Genomic DNA, 6,189 nt, shown 5'->3' with positions numbered 1-6,189 from the left:
CTGAATAGGTATCAACACAAGTACATATAAATCTGCATCCTTTATCCAGTGGTAGTGGACCAATATAATCTATTTGCCAGATTTGGGCTGGGACTTTTCCTCTTGCTATCTCTCCAGTTATTACCCGAGGAACAGTTCACTCCTTTTCCAATTGACATATATGACAGTCTTCTGCTATCTGTTTTAACAGTGAATGAGAGATACCAATACCTCGATCTTGTGCCCATTGGTGTGTGGCCTGGACCCCCAAATGGCCTGCTGTTTGGTGGACCCATTTTGCTAATACCGGATCATCAGTTGTTGTCAAAGTAGGGACAATATGTTCAGTAGCAATCTTTGCCAGTCGATCAGCAAGAGCATTGTACTCACGTTCTGGTGTGGTGGGGGGCACGTGAGCATCTACATGAAAAACTGACAAGTCAGTGACCAAAGACATGTTCCAGATATCTTCCCATAATTCTTTGCCCCAGACTTGTTTCCCATGAATTTCCCAATTTTCATTTTTCCACATGGGCATCCATGTAGCTAACCCATTAGCTACCGCCCATGAATCAGTGAATATATGACACTGTCCTCCTTGTTCATAGAAATTGAGAGGAATGACACACCCCCTGAGCCAAAGCAACAGTTGGTAAAGTCCACTGTAAAGTGGAATGAGGGATATGATGTATTAACTGAGGAACAAAAGAGACATGCATGGTTTACTGATGGGACAGCAAAATATTTGGGGCAAAAAAGACATTGGAAAGCAGTGGCTTATAACCCATGTACTAGAAGGACTTTGGAAAGTACTGGGATAGGTGCAAGTAGCCAATATGCTGAACTTATGGCAGTATATCAAGCCATCAAACTAATATTCACTGATTCATGGGCGGTAGCTAATGGGTTAGCTACATGGATGCCCATGTGGAAAAATGAAAATTGGGAAATTCATGGGAAACAAGTCTGGGGCAAAGAATTATGGGAAGATATCTGGAACATGTCTTTGGTCACTGACTTGTCAGTTTTTCATGTAGATGCTCACGTGCCCCCCACCACACCAGAACGTGAGTACAATGCTCTTGCTGATCGACTGGCAAAGATTGCTACTGAACATATTGTCCCTACTTTGACAACAACTGATGATCCGGTATTAGCAAAATGGGTCCACCAAACAGCAGGCCATTTGGGGGTCCAGGCCACACACCAATGGGCACAAGATCGAGGTATTGGTATCTCTCATTCACTGTTAAAACAGATAGCAGAAGACTGTCATATATGTCAATTGGAAAAGGAGTGAACTGTTCCTCGGGTAATAACTGGAGAGATAGCAAGAGGAAAAGTCCCAGCCCAAATCTGGCAAATAGATTATATTGGTCCACTACCACTGGATAAAGGATGCAGATTTATATGTACTTGTGTTGATACCTATTCAGGTGTACTAGTAGCTTGTCCTTATAAGAATGCAACCCAGAAAAACACTTGTAAAACTCTAGATCTCATAAGCCTATATTATGGAACCCCAATGCAGATTCAAAGTGACAACGGGTCACATTTCAAAGGCAATGAAATGAAGAAGTATTGTATACTAAACAATATAGAATGGATATATCATATTCCATATTATCCAGAAGCATCTGGGTTAATTGAAAGAATGAATGGATTACTGAAAGAACAGTTGAGGAAGTTAAGTTCCAATAATTCATATCAACATTGGAAGGATAATTTGTTCATGGCTTTGCGTAATTTGAATAATAGACCATTGGGAGGAAGTACACCTCTAGCCAGAATGATGACCCCCAATCTGCAAATTAGAAAACAACAAACACACAAGATCCCATCCTCGTCTCCAAATGTATCAGCAATGCCATATTCACAATGCCTATAGAGATTACAAATATGCTGATATAATTATCCATTAGAAAATACGTCATGTTTGCCATATGAGGAAATAAACTAGAAAATTTGTTAAGATACCAAAAGACTGAGTCCCAAAACCAGAAAGTGAAAGCCATCAGAGTAGTTATGACATTGGCACAGGTAGATAAAGTAGAAAGCACCCACATTTTCAAGCCTTTAGAACAGAACAGGCTACCTCAGGCAAAGGTCCTCCTCTCCCCACGCACAGCAACCACCCAGCGTCCTGGAAGCGCACTCCCAGCAGCTCCGGCCCCTGGCAGTCCACAGCAGGAGTCCTTAGCAGAAAGTCCTTAGCAGTTCTAACTCAAAAAGGGCTTCGCGCTGCCACTGCCTCTGCTGCTGCCGCCGTCACCACCACCGCCAGCCACCGAAAGAACGCTAGCTTGGCTTCCGCTTCCTCTTGCTCCGCCCCTTCCTGCTACGTCAGCAAGTCCAACGGGGCATGGAAGATCTTTAAATCCCATAACCCTTACATCCCCTCCTGACAAAGATGCCAAAAAGAAAACTCCCAGAAATATTATAGCCAGGTTCTGGAATTCCCAGATCAAGAAAATAATTTGAAATTATTTGAATATTGTGGAAACATAATCAGAATAACACAGGATCTGACAACTTATACACTGAGGGAATGAAGAAGGGCATGGAATATGATATTCCAGAGGTCAAAGGAGCTGGGATTGAAACCAAAGATCACTTACCCAGCAAAACTGAGTATCGTGTTTCAGGGGAAAATATGCTCATTCAGAGGAATAGAGGACTTTCAAGCATTCTTGATGAAAAAACCAGAGTTGAATAGAAAACTTGACATTCAGATACAAGAAGCAAGAGAAGCATGAGAAGGTAAACAGGGAAAAGAAATCATAAGGAACTTATCAAAGTTCAACTATTTATATCCCTACATGGAAAAAACGATAATTTTAACTTATGAAACTTTTCTCGGTATAAGAATAGTTGAAGGGAATAAAAATGTGTGTGTATGTATATATATATGTGTGTGTGTGTGTGTGTGTATGTATATGTATACATACATATATATATGTCTATATAGGAGGGTATATGGTCATATGAACACATATGTGAATGTGTGTACATATGTGTACATGTATACATAGAGTTCACAGGACCAATTTAATAGGAAGGGATGATGCTTAAAAGGTGATATTAAGAGGTTAGAGAGGAATATAATGAGAGGAAATGAGGAGAGAAAGAATGGGGTAAACTATCTCATATAGAAAAGGCAAGGGAAAATGGTCACAATTGAGGGGAAGAACAGGAAGGCAAAAGGGACTTGTTCAACCTTATTCTCATTGAATTTGGCTTAGGGAGGGAATGACATATATACTATAGGGTATCTCACCCTACAGGAATTTAGGGGGGAAGGGGATGAGAAAAGGGATGATGGAAGGGAGGGGAGGCTGGGGGGGAGGGAAGTTGGAAGCACCCATTTTTGAAAAGGGACAGAATCAAAGTAGAGAATAGAACAAGTGGGAGGTGGGATAGGAGGGAGGGAAATATAGTCTATCTCTTCCAATATATCCACTATGGAAATGTTTTACATAGCTACATATGTACAACCTCTATTGAATTGCTTATCTTCCCAGTAAGTGTATGTGACAAGGGAGGAAGGGAATGAATCTGGTATTCAAAGCTTTAGAATCAAATGTTTAAATATATGATTATTATTATTAATATTATTATTCATATAACTGGGAAATAAGTTATATAGGCACTGGGGCACAGAGAACCACTATGCCCTACTGGAAAGCTGGAGGAATTATGGGAGAGAGCAGATTGGAGGAGGGAATATTCAGTGGGATCAGTATTTTGGGGTGGTGGGTGGGGGGAAAATGGGGAGAAAATTTGTAACTCAATATCTTGTGGAAATGATGCAAACTAGAAGTTAATAAAGCATTTGATAAAAATTTTAAAAAGAAATAAAAGCAAAGGATAAGATGGAAAAAAATGACAGTGTGATCTCTAAATTGCTTCCCACTCTAAATAGTAAATGCTATGACATGTACAAAAATAAATACTAGACAGGATTATAAGTGATCGAAGAAATGGAAAGATTTATTTTTAAAAAGTACCCTCTGCTAATTTAAAGCTGGATAATTCCCATATGGGAGATAAAGAAAAAGATTTTGGTTTTTTTTGTACATGTATGTATGAATATGATGGTCATGTATCTGTGTTTGGGTAGGTGGTTGAGTGATTTAGGAAAAAAAGAGTCCTTTGATAAAGAAAATAATTGAGTTTATTCCTGACAGGAAGGTTGGGAGGCAGGGTTGAAGCTAATGCAATTGCCTCCTAGGGCAGAAAGGCATGAAGTTGAATTGGGATATGGATGTGTGCAGGCTTTTGTTCTTGTATGTGTTTTACTGCAACTGTGTTATGTTGTGTTTTGTTTTTTGTTTGTTTCTTTGGTGTAGGGAGCACCTGGTGAGGAACTCACTGTCAGATCCCTTCTACAGTATTGTATCACTGCATTATAGTTTAAGGATGACATTGATTAACAGTATCCATAGGAGGCCATCTAGGAGGCTGAGGTGCCATAAGTCCATGATGTATTAGGATCAGTTGAAGGAAATGAGGATATTAAACTGAAGAACAGAAGGCTAAGGGGAAACATGAGAGCTGTCCTGACATAGGTGAAGGTCTAACATATGAAGGAGGGTTTCATTTTGTTCAGTTCAATTCAAGAGTGAAGATTCAAAAGTGAAGATCCAGGAAGAGTGGGGGGAAATGGAAAAGAGAGAAAATTAGGCTTCGTGTCAGGGGGGAAACAAACAAACTTTATAAGGATTTGAACTTACAGTAGACCAGTTCCTTACTTGGTGTTCAAGCAGGGGATATATGACTGTTAGTAGGAATCCAATTTTGCCTGGTTGGCCTAGCTGACCTATAAGATTGCTTTGAACTCTCAAATTCTGTGATTCAGTAACTTATTCCAGCAATCCATACTGTAAAGAGTCACTTGGGGCATTGGCAGATTAAGGAAATATATGTTCTAAACAATTCTCTTACAATATGGATTGAATACAAACACAAAAATACTGAATCACTGTATCATAGAAGAGATATACTTAGATCTGAACATTAGAATGATTATTATAGTAGCTACATGGGAAATTTTTTAGTAGGTCAGAGAATAGAAATTTAGAAGTCTATTACAATTATCCAGATAAAGGATAAGGGCTGAAACTAAGTTGGGAACAGTAGGAGTGAAGAGATTCGGTCCAAGTCAGAAGATGCTGTAATCAATGACTTAGTGATTCATTGCAAGTGGAAACTGATGAAGATGAAAAAGTCTGGTTACAGAGGTTTCAAACTTGAGTGCCTTGAGTGCCTGTTGCCATCAATTGGTTTGGGCCTTAAGATGACAAATTAAGTTTGGAAATTTTGTATTTGAAGTCTTAGTGAAATGCCAAGATAGATCATAGTATTTAGAGTTGGAAAGCATTATCCAGTCTAACCCCTTTATATTGCATATGAAGACATGAAGACCCAGTGAGGTTTAATGGCCTTCTAAGGTCACACAAAATGAGAGGGAGAAGTCTACATTTGAAAATGGGTCTTTTAGAATTCAAATTCAGTGTTTTTTCCATTGAATAGTTGTCTCTTGAGATATCCACCTATAGTGCCAATGCAATATTTACAGCACCCACGATCACAATAAAGTCTGTGACTATAAGCAGTGCATGATGTTTGATCACAAAATATACCAGATTCTCTAGATAGAGGATAGAAATGAAGCATTTATTTAACACCAGAAAACCCAAAACCATTAAGCTGATTCCATCATAGTAACAAAGATATTCAAAAGCCATAGTAACACTGAGAGCCATGCCATCCTTCAGCTTTCCCACAAAGCAATACAAGATCAATATTTACTCACAAACCTATCTATCTCCTTGCCTGACTGCCTCTGTTCCCCCACTCTCTGTCTAGGTCTCACAATCAGCTTCCTATGGGCTCTACTTCCCTTCAGCAAAAGTCCTCCCACCATAAGCTCCATGTGACTACATTAAACCCATTAGGGGGCCAGAGTTTACTTTCAAAGCAGGTGAGGTCTTCAAACTCTGCCCTCGGTCTATTAAGGGGCAGAGAAGATCTTCAAATTCCCATTCCCATTACACCACCATATAGGACTTTAGCTTGGGGATAAGATGAAGGTAGAGGTATAAATTTGGCAGTCACTTTCATTAAAATAATAATTGATACCAGGGACCTGAATGATATTGCCAAGAAATGGGGGGGGTGAGAACAAGAGAGAGAGAGAGAGAGAGAAAG

This window comes from Petaurus breviceps, unplaced genomic scaffold (genome assembly GCF_028583685.1).
Source record: "Petaurus breviceps papuanus isolate PSGF00001 unplaced genomic scaffold, PetGlider_PUasm1.0 47, whole genome shotgun sequence".
NCBI lineage: Eukaryota > Metazoa > Chordata > Mammalia > Diprotodontia > Petauridae > Petaurus > Petaurus breviceps.
This window is presented reverse-complemented; position numbering follows the sequence as displayed.